The 17,833-nt window shown below is 52.2% G+C and overlaps 2 long non-coding RNA genes across 5 annotated transcripts; one reads left to right on the forward strand and one right to left on the reverse strand.

Moving 5' to 3' along the window:
* The first annotated feature begins 5,597 nt into the window (after positions 1-5,597).
* Positions 5,598-8,172, forward strand: LOC149125818 (uncharacterized). Its single transcript, XR_016211254.1, has 3 exons — positions 5,598-7,172; positions 7,402-7,542; positions 7,904-8,172. It is a non-coding gene; the product is annotated as an uncharacterized LOC149125818 (long non-coding RNA).
* Positions 7,387-17,004, reverse strand: LOC149125819 (uncharacterized). 4 transcript variants are annotated; one of them, XR_016211253.1, is made up of 4 exons: positions 16,453-17,004; positions 14,401-14,501; positions 7,641-7,755; positions 7,387-7,522 (listed from the first exon to the last, which is right to left on the reverse strand). It is a non-coding gene; the product is annotated as an uncharacterized LOC149125819 (long non-coding RNA). The 4 variants fall into 4 exon arrangements; XR_016211250.1 differs by lacking the exon at positions 7,387-7,522 and having other exon boundaries at positions 7,537-7,755; positions 16,453-17,001; XR_016211251.1 differs by lacking the exons at positions 7,387-7,522; positions 7,641-7,755 and adding an exon at positions 8,825-8,989 and having other exon boundaries at positions 16,453-16,997.
* Between the last annotated feature and the right edge of the window lie 829 nt (positions 17,005-17,833).

Raw genomic sequence — 17,833 nt, forward strand, 5'->3', positions numbered from 1 at the left:
TCCGACTCCGGCAAGTCTCGCGAGAGTCGGCCGCGGCTCCCGGCCTGGCAGGCCGGCGCCGCCGCTCCAGATATCGCGAGATGATCCGACGGCTTCCGTCGCTTCCGGTTTTCGTCGTTGGTCGTCAAGGTGACGGTTTGCTTGGAGGCCGGAGGTGACCCTGACCTTGGAGCTCCGCCTAAAGGTTGCGAGGTCTCCCGGGTGGCCGCCCGAACCCTGTCTGGACGGCGTCGTGCCCGGAAGTCCCTGGACGCGCGATAGAGGCGTTCGCTCACCTTCGCCGTGTCTACGCGCTAGGATTAATTCCCTGCCGCCCCCGACCGACACACCGCTCTGGCAAAGGCCGTTGCCAAGCCAAACGGACGCGGTTTTGACCCCTGAGCAGCATTGGACGCAGCTGTTCCTCCACCTGGCCGCCCCCCAGCTCCCTTCCTCCTCTGGCTCCTCCGGGCCTGCGTTTCCTCCTGCAGCTGTTGGAGGAATGTGGGTTCCTAAGGCTGCCTGCGCTCTGCCGTGTGCGTGTGTGTGTGTGTGTGTGGAGAGAGAGAGTGCAGGGTGTGTGTGTGTGTGTGTGTGGAGAGAGAAACTCCAGCCAGTGCCTTCGTGTGTGTGTGTGCGTGTGTGTGTGTGTGGAGAGAGAATTCAGGGTGTGTGTGTGTGTGTGTGTGTGTGTGGAGAGAGAGTGCAGGGTGTGTGTGTGTGTGGAGAGAGAAACTCCAGTCAGTGCCTTCGTGTGTGTGTGGAGAGAGTGCAGGGTGTGTGTGGAGAGAGAATTCAGGGTGTGTGTGTGTGGAGAGAGTGTGCAGGGTGTGTGTGTGTGTGTGTATGGAGAGAGAGTGCAGGGTGTGTGTGTGTGTGTGTGTGTGTGGAGAGAGAAACTCCAGCCAGTGCCTTCGTGTGTGTGTGTGCGTGTGTGTGTGTGTGTGTGTGGAGAGAGAATTCAGGGTGTGTGTGTGTGTGTGGAGAGAGTGCAGGGTGTGTGTGTGTGTGTGTGTGGAGAGAGAGAGAAACTCCAGCCAGTGCCTTCGTGTGTGTGTGGAGAGAGTGCAGGGTGTGTGTGTGTGTGTGTGTGGAGAGAGAGAGAAACTCCAGCCAGTGCCTTCGTGTGTGTGTGGAGAGAGTGCGGGGTGTGTGTGTGTGTGTGTGTGGAGAGAGAGTGCGGGGTGTGTGTGTGTGTGTGTGTGTGGAGAGAGAAACTCCAGCCAGTGCCTGCGTGTGTGTGTACGTGTGTGTGTAGAGAGAGTGCAGGGTGTGTGTGTGTGTGTGTGTGTGTGTGGAGAGAGAGAGAAACTCCAGCCAGTGCCTTCGTGTGTGTGTGGAGAGAGTGCAGGGTGTGTGTGTGTGTGTGTGTGTGTGTGTGGAGAGAGAATTCAGGGGGTGTGTGTGTGTGGAGAGAGAGTGCGGGGTGTGTGTGTGTGTGTGTGTGTGTGTGGAGAGAGAGAGAAACTCCAGCCAGTGCCTTCGTGTGTGTGTGGAGAGAGTGCAGGGTGTGTGTGTGTGTGTGTGTGTGTGTGTGGAGAGAGAATTCAGGGGGTGTGTGTGTGTGGAGAGAGAGTGCGGGGTGTGTGTGTGTGGAGAGAGAATTCAGGGTGTGTGTGGGGGGGGGGAGAGAAACTCCAGCCAGTGCCTTCGTGTGTGTGTGTGTGGAGAGAGAGTGTGGGGGGTGTGTGTGTGTGTGTGGAGAGAGAATTCAGGGTGTGTGTGTGTGTGGAGAGAGAGAGTGCGGGGTGTGTGTGTGTGTGTGGAGAGAGTGTGCAGGGTGTGTGTGTGTGTGGAGAGAGAGTGCGGGGTGTGTGTGTGTGTGTGTGGGGAGAGAGAGAAACTCCAGCCAGTGCCTTCGTGTGTGTGTGTGGAGAGAGAATTCAGGGTGTGTGTGTGTGTGTGTGTGGAGAGAGAGTTCGGGGTGTGTGTGTGTGTGTGTGTGTGTGTATATACAGCCCCACCAAGAAGCAGCTCTGACCGTGTTACTCCAGGCTAGGGACTGTGGGTGACTGGCGGTGACCCCTCCGTGCACTGGATCATCCAAACTCCAGCCGGCGCTCGCTGCAGGAAGCTTGCTCTGATGGCGTGGAGCTGCACCCCGGGCATTTGTACCACAGATCAGCACGTGCCTGTTTTCTTGCCTACACAGAAAGTGATAGAAAAGTAACGCAGGTTAGCTTTAGAAGTTTGTTTTATCTGTAGCCAGTATGTTGTGACTAGCACGAAAATTGACAAAGCATTCTCAAAAATTGAGAAAATGGTTGAAAGCTATTTTCTGATTGAATAAGTCACTCGTTAACAAGTGAAGTTGTGACGTATCTGTTCCTCGTATTATTTTTGTCTGACTGGTTAATGTAAGTGACATCAGCCAACATTCACATCAGCGCTACACTTGCTCTTCAATTGTAACATTAGGGCCGGCGCCGCGGCTCACTAGGCTAATCCTCCACCTAGCGGCGCCGGCACACCGGGTTCTAGTCCCAGTCGGGGCGCCGGATTCTGTCCCGGTTGCCCCTCTTCCAGGCCAGCCCTCTGCTGTGGCCAGGGAGTGCAGTGGAGGATGGCCCGGGTGCTTGGGCCCTGCACCCCATGGGAGACCAGGAAAAGCACCTGGCTCCTGGCTCCTGCCATCGGATCGGCACGGTGCGCCGGCCGCAGCGCGCTGGCCGCGGCGGCCATTGGAGGGTGAACCAACGGCAAAGGAAGACCTTTCTCTCTGTGTCTCTCTCTCACTGTCCACTCTGCCTGTCAAAAAAAATAAATAAATAAAATAAAAAAATAAAAAAAAAATCAATTGTAACATTAGGCTGGCCACAAATATATTTGAATTTGGTGAAATCAAGGAAAGCATTTTGGGGCCCGCGCTGTGGCTCACTTGGCTAATCCTCTGCCTGCGGCGCCGGCATCCCATATGGGCGCCGGGTTCTAGTCCTGGTTGCTCCTCTTCCAGTCCAGCTCTCTGCTGTGGCCCGGGAGGGCAGTGGAGGATGGCCCAAGTGCTTGGGCCCTACACCCCATGGGAGACCAGGAGAAGCACCTGGCTCCTGGCTTTGGATCGGCCCAGTGCACCGGCTGTGGCAGCCATTTGGGGAGTGAACCAACGGAAGGAAGACCTTTCTCGCTGTCTCTCTCTCTCTCTCACTAACTCTACCTGTCAAATAAAAAATAAAAAAAATAAAAAAAAGGAAAGCATTTTGTGAGAACCAATTGACTACATGGAATTTGCCCCAAACAGTATGTATTATAATTATTAGTAAGGTGTGTGCTATATATCCTTTACATCAGTAAGTCTTTAAAGATTTACTTATTTGAGAGGCAGAGAGACAGAAAAGGAGAGGAACAAAGAAAAAAATCTTCAATCTGTTGTTTCACTCCCCAAATGGCCACAACGGCCAGGGTTGGGTCAGGCCAAAGCCAAGAGCCTGGAACTCCATCCCGGTCTCCTACGTGGGTAGCAGGGACCTGCTGCCTTCCCAGGAACATTAGCAGGAAGCTACATAAGAAGCGGAGCTGCCCGGACTCCTATATGGGATGCTGGCTTTGCCAGCAAGGGCTTAAGCCACTGTGCCACAATGCCGCCCACAGTCAGTAGAAGTCTTAAAATAATTTTTACTTATTTTATTTAAAAGGCAGAGAAAAATCCTCTGTCTGCTGGCCCACTCTCCAAACGCCTGCAAGCGCCTGGCCTGGGGCGGGCCAGAGGGAAGAGTGGGGAACTCAGCTCAGGTTCTCCGACACAGGCAGCAGGAACCCAGGGACTTGGGCCATCACCTGGCACCTCCCAGGTTGTGCATTAGCAGAACGTTGGATGGAGGACACAGCACAAAGGGAGAGGGAGGGTAATTGGGAGGGCAGGCACCGCCCTAGGGAGGCGCTGTGGACTCGGCTCCTTCCTTGTTGGCTGCCTCCTTGCCTACCTCACTACCACAGTGTCCCTTCCTTCAGGACGCCTCCTGCGGCCACCCGTCTAGTTCTCACCTGAGCTATTAGGTTGTACTGGATTATTTGTGTGTCCTTGGGTTTGATTTGATAAACAGCAAATGGAGGCTGTGCCGTTTCTGTGTCCCCAGTGCTTAGCAGAGGGCCTGGTGTACACTGGATAATATGTTCATTGAATGGGTGCAGGATAAATGCTTGTCAAATGGGTGGAAAAATTAATAAATGAACGATTGAAATAATCGGGGGAAAAACGTCTGTTCTGGGGAAACCACGTTGTAGTCTGAGTTGGAAAAGAACAGAGAAGTTGACGTCTCTGGAGACCTGTGATGTGTCAGGAGGCACCAGGCCCCTCATGTGATTTCATTTATCCTCAGCGCAGGTTGAGGTTGGTGTCTTCACCAATTCACAGATTTGGAAATAGAATTTCAGAGAACTTGACGTGGAAGATGCAGAAAGCCCTGCGTTGTGCAGATCTGGAAACCGACAGAGGCAGTTTTATTGGATTCACGAGAGTCGTAAACTCTTGTAGAAGGTGGAGAGCAGATTACAAAAGCAATCGGAGGCAGATGATGCCGCATGAACTCTGGAGCCAGGCTGTCTGGCCGCAGAGCCCAGCCTTACCGTTCCTAGCTACGCGTCTTTCGTGCTTCCCGCCGTTCCTTCCCCGGTGTGGCGTTTCGCTGACTGCTGCACCCCCAGCCCTAGAACATTATCTCACACATCAGGTGTGCCTCAAAAATATTTATTGGTTTACTGAATAAAATGAACACACACTCAGGAGTTTTTATAGTTCTTGGAGAACAAAGATCAACACAGGCCGGCGCCGCAGCTCACTAGGCTAATCCTCCGCCTTGCAGCGCCGGCACACCGGGTTCTAGTCCTGGTCGGGGTGCCGGATTCTGTCCCGGTTGCCCCTCTTCCAGGCCAGCTCTCTGCTGTGGCCAGGGAGTGCAGTGGAGGATGGCCCAAGTGCCATGGGAGACCAGGAGAAACACCTGGCTCCTGCCTTCGGATCAGTGCGGTGCGCCGGCCACAGCGCGCCGGCCGCGCCGGCCATTGGAGGGTGAACCAACGGCAAAGGAAGACCTTTCTCTCTGTCTCTCTCTCTCACTGTCCACTCTGCCTGTCAAAAAAAAAAATAAAAAAATTTTAAAAAATCAATACAAGTGGAGAAAAATGTGTGTGTGTTTAAAAAAAAAACCGGCAATACATCCATTATAAAATTAGTTACAGTCAATATTATTATTATTTTTTATTTATTTATTTATTTTGACAGGCAGAGTGGACAGTGAGAGAGAGACACAGAGAGAAAGGTCTTCCTTTGCTGTTGGTTCACCCTCCAATGGCCGCCGCGGCCGGCGCGCTGCGGCCGGCGCACTGCGCTGATCCGATGGCAGGAGCCAGGAGCCAGGTGCTTTTCCTGGTCTCCCATGGGGTGCAGGGCCCAAGCACCTGGGCCATCCTCCACTGCACTCCCTGGCCAACAGTCAATATTATTAAAAAAATAGATTCCTCAGGGTGGATGTTTGACCTACTGGTTCCTAGCTCCCAGCATCAGCCGCCCCCCTCCCAGCAGCCAGGCCCCGGAGGGCCTAGCAAATGGGCCAGTTGCTGGGAGCTCTGTTTGCCTTAAATAAATAGGCTTCTCAAGCTTGAAGCTGTTACCACAGGGAGGAGGAAACTTGAAAGGGCTCTGTGCTGTAGACGTGGAATTGAAGGAGTTAGAATGACCTCATGGTGTTTAATAAACTTATAACAATAGATACAGAGGCCAGCACTGTGGCACAGCAGGTTAAACCTCCACCTGCGACACTGACATCCCACATAGGCACTGGTTCCAGACCTGAGTTCAAGTCTCAGGTTGGCTCTCCATTCCAGCTTCCTGCTTATGCAAATCCTGGGAGACAGTAGGTGACGGCTCAGAGAGGTGGGTCTCTGCCACCCACATGGGAGACTCCAGTTGAGTCCCAGGCTCCTGGCTTCAGCCTGTCCCAGCCAAGGCTGCTGCAGGCATTTGGGGAGTGAACTAACCGATGGGAGATCTCTGCCTTGCTGTCTTTCTCCCTATGTCTCTGTGTGTCTATGTTTACGTTTCAAATAGAGGGGCCGGTGTTGTGGTGCAGTGGGTAAAGCTAACACCTCTGATTCCAGCATCCCATATGGGTGCCGGTTCAAGTCCCAGCTGCTCCATTTCCAATCCAGCTCTCTGCTAATGGCCTAGGAAAGCAGTAGAAGACAACCCAAGTCCTTGGGCCCCTGCCACCCTTGTGGGAGACCTGGAAGAAGCTCCTGGCTCCTGGCTTCAGCCTGGCCCAGCCCCTGCCTTTGTAGCTATCTGGGGAGTGAACCAGGGGATGGAAGATAGTGCTCGCTCACTCTCTCTCTCCCTGTGTAACTCTGACTTTCAAATAAATGAATAAAGAAATCTTTTTAAAAATTCTTAGAAAAAACAATAGATACAGGTGCACACAGGTGTGCATGCATGTGTTTGAGTGTAGACATTTCCTGATCCTGGCTGCTATGATGGCCTGAAAGTAATGACACACCATTAGCAATAAGCAAGTCTAGATCTTAGATCTTAGCTTCTAAGAACCATTCTCTTTTAAAGGACCAGGGCTGGGGCAGAGAAAATACAAGATGAGCCTGGAAGATCTAAGTCACAAAGTAAGGACGTCCCGAAGGGTGACAGTAATGTTGAAATGTTTTAATAACTACACACTGCCTAAAATAGTGCTTGGCTCCTGTCGCTCCCCGTCTTCGTGGAGGAACGACACAGGAGCCTGCGCTGTTCTTTCGTCTGCTCGGCCCTTCCCGGGTTTGCTGCTGGTTCTTCCCGGGTTGGCTACCAACCCTTCCACCTCCGTGGAAGGGCGGTTCCCCCTGCCACATTCCCCACTTCCGCGGGGGAGCGGCACACCGCCGGCCGGCTCTCTCGGGGGCTGCACAGGTGTTCCTCTTAGATGTTCCCCTTAGATGTTCCTGGTGCATGTTGTCTCTCTCCTCCTTTATAGTCCTCTTCCGCCAATCCCAACTCGGCTGCCCACACGCCGAGTACGCTGCTCTCCTCCAATCAGGAGCAGGATCAGCTCCTGGAGGTCATCACTCAAGTTGGCAAGAGGCAGCTGCGTAGAAGCTGTTTTCTCCTCTCCCAGCGCCATATTGTGGGAGAGCAGATGCATAGAATAAGTCTTAATTCCCAGTAACTCAGTCCAGTCCGGGTTGCTCCCCACAGCTCCTAACTAGAATTTGGTGTAAGTAGTTATCTTTTTTTATTTTAAGATTTATTTATTTATTTGAAAGAGCTACAGAGAGAGAGAGAGAGAGAGACAGAGACAGAGAGAAAGATCTTCTATCGGCTGGTTCACTCTCGCGATGGCCAGAACTGGGCTGATCCAAAGCCAAGAGCCAAGAGCTTCTTCAGGGCCTCCCAAGTGGGTGCAGGGGCCCAAGCACTTGGGCTGTCTTCTGCTGCTTTCTCAGGAGCGTTAGCGGGGAGCTGGATCCGATGCAGAGCAGCCGGGACTTGAACTGGTGCCGTATGGGATGCCGGAGCCAGGGCCACAGGTGTGGCTTTACCTGCTGTGCCACTCCTCTCAGAAGTCTGGACCAAGTTGCATGAAGGTAGAAGTTTTCGTTTCAAAAGGGGAAAACCAAGAACAATATAGCAGGAGGGCCTGCCTCTTTACACTGGAGTGAAAAGAAAGAAAGCTGCCGCTTACCACTGGCTTTGGCCTCAACTGGTTCATCAGCCCAGCCTGAGCCTCTGTTCGGTTTGCCGGGTTGTAAACTGAGCCTCGCTGCCAGCACAGAGCAGAACGTTTTATAGCTCAGCACCTGCGAGAACAAAGCTCTTTCAGATGCAGGCGATTTTTTTCATACTTTCCCCTCAATTAAAAATCAATTCCTTTCTTAATAGCTGAGTCACATTTGTTGTTTCATCTGTTTGGTTCTCATGCCCAGGGGCCACTCCCCTCTTTTACAGGGATGGAAGTGTGAAATAGAGCAGGCACATGGACAGGTGCTGACAACGCAAGTGTGGCTCGGACAGCCTGCTGTCAGGTGGAGATGTCCCAGTGCCTGAGCAGCTCTCTCCCTGTCTGTCGCCAGATCGCAGCGACTCCCTCCCTGCCGGCATCACGCTTTTTTAGGGCTGAGTAAACATCCTTACACGGTATGGTGTGATTGTGATTAAATTGTGTGGCTTTGAACTTTATAGAAACAGAATCACACGACCTACAGTCTAGGGCATTCGACTTCTTTTTGGTTATAATAATAAATGTTTTCAGAATCATTCGTGATGTGTGTGGCTCTAGTTTATTCCATTGTTGTATTGTACTCCACTATATTCTATCCACAGTATGTTTATTCTTCTGACCTGACCTTGTGGCCCACAGTACGTGTATCCTGGCGCACACTGTCACATACTTTCATAGGACATATGACTGTAACCAAGGGGACAATAGTGGTGCTCTTTGCTCAGGATTGCCCGACTATCCCCAAATGATGGCACCAGCTTAACTCCTCATCGGTGGTGTAAGGCCATTTCTCTTACTACACATCTTCGCCAACAGTTAGGGGTTTATTCTTGTTTTTCATAAAGAAGCTTTTTAAATTTTTAAAGGTATTTCCATTTTATTTGAAAGGCAGAAAGAGAGAGAGAGAGAGATTGTCCACCCACTGGTTCACTCCCCAAATGCCCACAGCAGTCAGGGCTGGACCAAGTTAAAGCTAGGAGCCCAGAAACTCAACCCAGGTCTACCACATGGGTGGCAGGGACCCAAGTGCTTGGGCCATCACTGCTGCCTCTCAGGGTGCACTTTGGCAAGAAACTGAAATTGGAAGCAGAGCCTGGCTTTGAACCTGGGCACCCGGATGAAGGGATGCAACCCTAGAGGCATCTTACCTGAGTCAAATGCCTTTTAATTACACTTGAATATTGTCACCAGTCTGATAGGTGTGTCGTAGTATCTCACAGAGGTAGTCCTTGCTCTCCTGTGGGGTTAAGTTACCAGCCCTGAACTGCAAATACGTGATGTAGCAGGAGTGGGGATCCCCGCTGACTCAGAGTCTGAAAGAGGAGAGGAGACGCCGACAGAGACTTCACTGTCTCCATGCCCTACTCACTTGAAGCAGGTGTACAGGGTTGAAAATTGTCCTCCACAATGTGTGTCGCTTCCAGAACTTCAGAATGTGACCTCACTGGGCATTAGGGTGGCTGCAGACTAGTTACAACCAGATCACACTGATAAACAAGAAGACCCATGTCCCCGTGTGAAGAGCAGAGACACGGACACAGAGGGAAAATGGCCAAGGCGAGAGAGGGAGGTGGACTTGACTGTCACAGCTGCAAGCCAAGGTCCACCAAGGATGGCCAGCCATCCCCAGAGGCCAGGGAGAGGTGTGCAACTGATGCCGCCCACCAGCCCCTGGAGAGGAGCCAACCCTGCTGACACCTGGGTTTTGGGTTTCCAACCTTCACACCTGAGACAGACCACATTCCTCTGGTTGTAAACCCACTGGCCGGGTACTTGGTTATGACCACCTAGGGAATGCCCCCTGGAGCGTCCTGGGCTGGAAACTCACCGCGGGACCCCGGCCCTCCCCTGCCACTAACTGGTGGCTCGAGCAGTGCTTGCCTCCTCCTCTTGTGCCTTCGGGCTTCAGCCCGCTGGCAGCAGCTGCAGGGGAACCGGCCGTTCTTTCCTCTTGCTTCGTGAACAGCCCTCCCGTCAAACTCTCCTCCATGTCCCAGGTTGAGTGTGCCGCTGCCACTGCCAGGACCCTGGCTGCTGAAGCCTGGAGAGGCCTTTGCCCCAACCCCGTCCTCTCCAGCCACACGCCCCGGTGTCCTTCATGCTTCATAGGCAGGCACCTTCTCTGCTTGCTTCTTCCTCGTCCTGTTTCTCCCACCAGTCTGGAGGCCCCATGAAGACAGGGACCTCTCCCTTCCCAGTGTCTCCCACAGTGTCCAGTACAGTGGAGACAACATTTCTTAATGAATGAATGGATGGATGGATGAGACACAGCAATGATACCATTTTCCTCTTTTAGGTCTGCAGCACTGGGCGTGCCAGGTACTCAGGGGTGCCCAGTTGATGTTCCGTGTTCTCACACAGCCCTACCTCTAAAGCCAGAGGGGTGCAGTGTGGGACACACTTGTAAGAGCAAGAACCAGGGGCTGGCACTGTGGTGCAGCAGGTTAAGCTGACGCGCACTGTGCCAGTATCTTATATCACAGTGCCCATTGGAATCCTGGCTACTGGGCTTCCCACCGGCTCCCTGCTAATGAATCTGGGAAGGCAACAGAAGAAGTCCCAGGTACTTGGGCCCCGTCCACCATTGTAGGAAACATAGATGGAGTTTCTGGATCCTAGATTCGGCCTGTTCCAAATCTGGCTGTTGTGGAATGAGCCAGCAGATAGAAGACCTCTCTCTCCCTCTCTCTCTCTCTCTGTGTGTGTGTGTGTGTGTGTGTGTGTGGTGCTCTATCTTTCAAATAAATAAATAAATCATTCTTTTTAAAGCATAAGATCCAGAGGGGTTTAACTGTGGCTTTGTGGTCAGTGAATGTCCTCATTTGATCATGGAGCTTGAAAATGAGGAAAGGTTTTGAAAAGCACGTGTGAAGGTGGAATTTCTGCATTTCCTTCCAGCTAAAGCACTCAAGCTGCATAAAAATACATTTGGAAGATGGCATGAGATTGAAACACATAGCAGCCCTGAATTACTTGGGCATTAGAACGAGTCAATGTGAGTTTAAATATCATAGCTTGCATGTTCTGTATCTCAAAGGCCAACCCAAATCATAGAGTTGTCCACAACAGAGCTCCCCAGGCTCAGTTAATGGCAAGTTAGCTTTTTTTTTTTTTTAAAGCTTTATTTATTTTACTTGAAAGGCACAGCAAGAGCTTTCATCCACTAGTTCACTCCAGAAACGTCTATAACAGCTGGGGCTGGGCCAGGCTGATGCCTGGAGCCAGAAACTCCATCCGGGTCTCCCGTAAGGATGGCAGCCATTATTTGCTGCCTTCCGGGGAGTGCAGCAGCAGGAAGTTGGGTCAGAAGTGGAGCGGGACTCCAACTCCAGCACTCCAGGTATGGGATGTGGGCACCCCAAGTGGCGGCTTAACCTGCTGTGCCACAACACCCACCCCTCAAGTAGGCTTTGTTTTTTGCCTGTGTTGTATGAATTCAGCCATGATAGGGTAACTGGCTATCACTTACCTGCTGTATCTGGTTAATGAAAAAAAATTAGGATACACCCAATTGCTTTCTTAGCTAATGTAATCTGTTTGGTAGAGGAGATAATTATAAAACATAGACCCCAAGGAGGGAAAAGCCACTCCTGGCAGGAAGCAGCTTGGGTCGCCTCTTGCTTTCTCTTCTGTCTCACACCTAGCAAGGTGGATATTGCGCTCCTCAAAGGGCAGTGAGCCTTGTCTATCTCCAAAGTCAAATCTTGACTTGGGAAGATGATCATCTTTCAGAGAGCCTGTCCATACATCCCTGGATCTCTCTCTCTCTCTCTTTCTCTCTCTAAGATATATTTATTTATTTTAAAATTAAAGTTACCAAAAGAGAGCTTTCATCTGCTTGTTAGCTCCCCAAATGGTTGCTGGGCCAGGCTGAAGCCAGGAGCCAGGAGCCAGGAGCTTCATCCAGGTCTCCCACGTAGCAGCAGGGGCCCAAACACTTGGGTCATCTTCTGCTGCTTTTCCCAGGCCATCAGCAGGGAGCTGGATTGGAAGTGGAGCAGCCAGGACTCAAACCGGCGCCCTTATGGGACGCTTTACCCACCACACCACAATGCCAGCCCCCCTGGAACTCTTAATATACAAGTCCACAGCCTTCTTCCGATTCTCAAAGGGGCCCAGGAGGTTAAGAAGGTTAAGACCTATTGACCCGGGACCAAGTGCGAGTCTTGGGGAGCATGCCAGTCCCTCCAGCAGAGGGCAGTGGTGCCCATGGTCACTGACCTCCTTGACCTCAAGGCACTGGTTACCGAGCACTCAGGGGGTAGAGCCAGGGGTAGCCCTGACTCCAGGGGCACCAAAGGACCACCGCGACCTTCCCCTGCTCTTCCGGTTGGGCCTCCAGCCCCTGGGGTCACACCGGGGGCTGCAGAAGCTCTCAAGCAGTGGCTGCATCAGCTTCGTGCGAGGCCTGGAAGAGGCTCCGAGGAGCACGTGCTTTTCCAAGCTGTGTTTGCTCCCTTGTCAGTGCTGGCCTCTCTTGCTTCCTTCATGGACATTGTGAGGTTGCCAGAATAAACATTCATTCAGATGTCCTGGCCAGAAGATGTTTTTCTTTTCTTTTCTTTCTTCTTCTTCTTTTTTTTTTTTTTTAAGATATATTTATTTATTTGAAAGAATGACAGAGAGGGGGAGAGACAGGGGAAGAGATCTTCCATTCACTGGTACAGTTCTCAAACGGCTAGTACAGCCAGTGCTGGGCCAGGCCAATGTCAGTGGTAGCTCAGGGCTCCGTCCAGGTCTCCCACATGGGTGGCAGGGGCCCAAGTATCCGGGCTGTCCTCTGCTGCCTTTCCAGGTACCTTAGCAGGGAGCTGGGTTGGAAACAGAGCAGCTGGGACTCGAACCAGTGCTCCAACATGGGATGCTGGCATCACAGACAGCAGCTTAACCCACTGTGCCACACCACGGGCCCTAGGAAGACATTTTTCCATGAAAACTTGAATGGACTTTAATTCCAAGTTAGAAACCCTTGCCTGTGGAGTAAATATCTGGCTCCCTAACTGAGGATGGTTCTAGCCTCCCTTCAACAATTTTGCTATTCCACACACAAGCTCTCCTTGGCTAAACTATTCCTGGAGAGAGAGAGAGAGAGAGAGAGAGAGAGAGAGAGAGAGAAAGGTGTCCCATCCATTGGCCAACTCCTCCGATGTGCCAGGAATTCAATCCAGGTCTCCCACGTGGGTGGCAGGGACCCCACTGCTTGAGCTACACTGCTGCCTCCCAGAGTCTGCATTAGCAGAAAACTGGAGTCAGGAGGCAGAGTGGGCGTCTAACCCAGGTACCCAATGTGGAACACGGGTATCCTGACTGATGGCCTAACCGTTAGGCCAAACGCCTGCCCAGGCCCTGGGACCTGTTACTGGTCCTGTAGCAGTGGGCATGAAGGGACCCTGATGGAGCCTGGCACATATCCTGGCAGAGCGGGAAACCACCTATGGTGACCAGGACTCTTCTTTGAGTGAGCGGTCATTGAGTTAGGGCAAGGAGAAGAGGATTGAGCAAATGTAGAATAGGACATAGGGGCTGGTGCTGTGGCCACCACCTGCAGTGCAGGCATCCCATATGGATGCCGGTTTAAGTCCCAGCTCTGCTTGAGATCCAGCTCATGCTGTGGCCTGGGAAAGCAGTAGAAGATGGTCCAAGTGCTTGGGCCCCTGCATCCACATGGGAGACCTGGAAGAAGCTCTTGGCTCCTGGCTTCGGGCTGGCCTAGCCCCAGCCATTGCTGCCACTTTGGGAGTGAAACAGCCGATGAGAGATCACACTCTCTCTCCTTCTCTCTGTGTAATTTTGCCTTTCAAATAAATCTTAAAAAAAAATGGGGCGGGACATAAAGTAAGTCCAGCAGACATCTCCAAACTTAACCTCACCAAAATGGAATTCATGGGTCTGCAAGCCACCCCCTCCACTGAACTTCTTTCTCCCGGCTTTTCCCATGTCAGTGTCAATTTTATGTTTCCATTTGTTCCCAGCAGAAATCTTAGGGCCATTTTTAACTCCTTTCTCCTCCCACCCCATCTCTACATCTATGAGCAAATCCCCACAGCTCTGCCTTGCAAGGATACCCAGACTCTAGTCGCTTCTTGGTGCTAACTTTTCCGTCATTCTTGGCTGACTAACAGGCTGGCTCTCTGCTTCCGCCCTTGCCCCAGGCAGTCTCTGCTCGAGGCTGAGGGGTCCCTGTCAAACATAAGCAGCGGCAGGTGCTCTGCTCAGCAGGTGAGATGCTATTTGGAACACTTGTAGCCCATATCAGAGCGCCTGCCTTGTTTGAGTCCTGGCTCCTCTGCTTCTGACCCAGCTTTCTGCTAATGCGCACTCTGGGAGGCACCAGATGATGGCTCGGGTACTTGGGTTCTGCCGCCTCTGTAGGAGACCTAGATGGAGTTCAGGGCTCCTGGCTTCGATCTGGCCTTGCCCTGGCTGTTGTGGGCATTTGGAGAGCAAACCAGCAGATGGAAGATCTCTGTCTCTGTGCCTTTCAAAAACGTGAAATAAGTGAGATGGTATCACTCATCCCCTCCAAATCCTCTAATGTCTTCCCATCGTACTCGGAGGCAAAGCAAACTCTTTCCCAGGGTCTGTAAAGCCCTGTGCCACGTGTTTCTACTGTCTCTCTGGTCCTCTCTGCTCCAGCCACCCTGGGCCTCTAGCAGCCAAGCCAACTCCCGCCCCAGGGTCTTTGTCCTGCACCTCCCTGTGCCTGCGGGACCCTCTTAGTTACCTGCATGGCTCTCGTCCTTGGTCCTTCCAAGCCCTCAGCCTCCACGCCCACTGCTCATTCTCAGCCAGAGAAGGCTCCATGGAGGAAGAAGGGACTGAAGGCTGGGAAAGATAAGGAAAACAGGAAGGATCAATGACTTCTTCAAGAACTGATTGGAAAGTCCGTTAGGCCCCCTCTGCCTGCCAAATAAATAAAAGTAATAATTTAAAAACATTGGTCCCAAGGCCAGGCCCAAATGACTGGGTCATGAGGCTATGATTCCTCCCACCACTTCTAAACCCAGATTAACTCCTTTTCTCTTTTTAACGGTCTATTTGATTTATTTGAAAGGCAGAGTTACAGAGAGGGAGAGGTCTTCCATTCATTGGTTTACTCCCCAAGTGGCCGCAATGGCTGGAGCTGGGCCAGGTCAAAGCCAGGAGCCAGGAACTTCTTCCAGGTCTCCCATGTGGGTGCAGGGGCCCAGGCACTTGGGGTATTCTCCGCTGCTTTCTCAGGTGCATTAGCAAGGAGCTGGATTGGAAGTGGAGCAGCTGGGACTCGACCTAGCATCCACCTGGCATTCAGACGCCGGCTTTCCCCACTGCACCGCAGCGCCGGCCCCTTCAGTTTAAGTTATGAGTTGGGGCTGGGGAAGCTGGCATCCCCAGTGGAACCCAAAGAGCCCAGGAACACAACTCAGAAGTGCAGAGATCCGTTTCTATCACCCCAGGGGTCAACAGATAAATTCCATTTCCTTCTGCAGGCCAGAAATAAAACTCGTGTTTCCCGAGAGGCCCTGGGTCTCTGGAGATGCTCCCATGTGACCAAGCACCCAGCAATGTTTTCTTGCGAACACAGGGCTATGTCAAAGAGTTTGTGGAAAAATGGAATCCAAGGATATGTTTATTTTGGTGCAAAAAATGTAGTGAAATCCAAGCATAGTTTTCTCATAACAGGGATTTTTCAAGAACTTTTCAAAGGCTCCTCATATGCATGGATCTAAAATTTTGTTGGCATCAAGATAAACTTATCTTTTAATTCCATTTTCCGTGAACTTTTGGAAGAGCCCCATCTGAGGCTCGCTCCCTAATGCGCCTCCTTATGTTTGCTTTCCCTCCCTCCCTGCCTCATTTCCTCTCCCCCTCCCTCTTCTTCAACAGAGCCTGAGTGTGTGAGCTTGGCCTCAGGCTCTGATTTCTAAGGAACCCAGGCTAAGTCAACATCCAAGTGGAAATGCCGAGTAAGCAGGGAAGGTCAAGGCTGGATATGAAAGCAGAAGAGTTAAAAGCACAGGTCTGCTTGGCTGGGATCGCATGAGGGGTGAACCTAGGCAGAGGGGGAGGGAACACAGGGGGTGGGGTGGGCGGCTTTGCCATGGGGGCCTCCAGTATGTAGGGGCTGGGGACCTAGGGAGAATCAGTGAAGGGGGAATGAGAGGGGATGACTTTGGGTGGGGAAAGAATGAAGAAAACATTTCAAGAAAGAGGACAAGATTAACTAGAGGAAATAAAAAAGAGGCGGCCACTGGAGTTGAAATCCAGGAGGCGGTGTCGGTGACACCGACGAGGATGGTTTCTCTGGAGTGGTGGCATGAAGCCTGAACACACTCAGGGTGGCAGAGACTGTCAACAGCAAGTGCACCATCTCTCTCCATCTCTCTCTCTCTCCCTCTCTCTCTCTCCATCTCTCTCTGTCCCCCCCTCCATCAAGATTTATTTATTTATTCCATTGAAAAGCATCGTGGCAGAGGGAGAGACAGAAGGAGAAATCTCCTATTCATCATTTCACTCCAGGCCTGGCCAGAGCCAGGAGCCAGGAACTCCCCCGGGCCTCCCACATCTTCTGCTGTCTTCCCAAGCTCGTTAACAGGAAGCTGGATCAGAAGCGGTGCAGCCGGGCCTGGAACCGGCGCTGCAATACGGGACGCCGGCCTGGCGAGTGACAGCTCACCCCAGGCCGCCCCTGCACTGTGGTTTTCAGGCATTTTTCACAGGGACAGCAAAGAGGAACAATAGCTTGAGGAGAGGTGGGGTCGACAGCAGGTTTTTTAGGACGGGAGAAATTACTCACGTTTGCATGTGGACGGGAAGGCAATGATTCAGTCGAGAGGGCACAGCGGATGATTCAAGAGGGAGCCGATGACTGCAGCCTGGACGTTCCAGAAGGGCCAAGGTTTTAGATTCCGGGGACCTAGGCGTAGGAGGCTTATTTCTGAGGAGAGGAGACTGCTCGACATCTGGCATTTCCTCTCCATGGATGCCTGGGCTCTAGGGCCCGACTTTTTGATGTGGTTAGAATCCCTGAGCCCACAGTGTGCTCCCAAGAGTATTGAATTAAACAGGAATCTGGTGTGCATCTGTGACTAATTAATGCCGATCCAAACCAATTAAATAGTGGATGCTGGTGCTGTTACCTGGTGCCTCACTGAGAATTACCGAAGGCTGACTGTAATTATCATGTCCCGAACGCCCAAGGAACCAAGTTCACTTTACACTAATGAAATACTAAACCTGACCTAGTGAAAGAACAGATTCTGTGAATTTACAAAACTGCACATTTCTGCAGCAATGACATTGCTGGGCACTGGGGCAAAGGTGCGGCTCACAGCTCCCTTCCTCAGCCCGTGGGTTCGAGAGCCCTCTCCCCAGCAGAAAGAACGGAAGACAAAGTGATGTCATTCATCCAACTGCTGACCGAGGGCTCGGTTTGGCCAAGTCTCGTGCAAAACAGCGAGGATGAACTGACTTCAAGTTCCAGTCCGGAGTCTTTGGGCAAGGACCCTAAAGCCCACGGCCACTAGAACCACACAGAGTCGATGGCCCTCCTCTTGTCCACTGACTGTTCTCTCAGGGGCCACGGCTGTCTCCTGGTCTCCTAAGTCATGCTTCTGTTTCCATTTTTTAAAGATTTATTTATTTATTTATTTGAGAGGCAGAGTTATAGACAGAGAGGTCTTTCCGCTGGTTTCACTCCCCAAATGGCCACAACGATCATGGCTGGGCCAGGCCAAAGCCAGGAGCCAGGAGCTTCTTCCGGGTCTCCCATGTGGGTGCAGAGGCCCAAGCATTTGGGCCATCCTCCGCTGCTTTCCCAGGCCACCGGCAGGGAGCTGGATCGGAAGTAGAGCACCCAGGGCTCCAACCGGCACCCGTATGGGGATGCTGGTGCCACAGCGGAGGCTTTACCTACTACACCACAGCGCTGGTCCCTTGCGGGTGATTTCAAAAGATGGGGCAGAAGTGGCTTCATTCTGCCATCTTGAAATCGGAAAGCCACCACCACTACCCACATGGTCCTGGCGAGAGATGGGCCACGTCCTGCGGCTCCCCCACACGGGCAGCCTCCTCCCCTCGGGAGCCCTGTGGGAGACCGGACAAACCCTGAATCAATGGTTCAGCTCCGTCCACGTGTGGAGAGCCAGAAGTGTGAGTCAAGCCGGGAGGACCGTCCA

Source organism: Oryctolagus cuniculus, chromosome 7 (genome assembly GCF_051225735.1).
Source record: "Oryctolagus cuniculus isolate XC-2025 breed Fujian yellow rabbit chromosome 7, ASM5122573v1, whole genome shotgun sequence".
In the NCBI taxonomy this organism is placed as follows: domain Eukaryota; kingdom Metazoa; phylum Chordata; class Mammalia; order Lagomorpha; family Leporidae; genus Oryctolagus; species Oryctolagus cuniculus.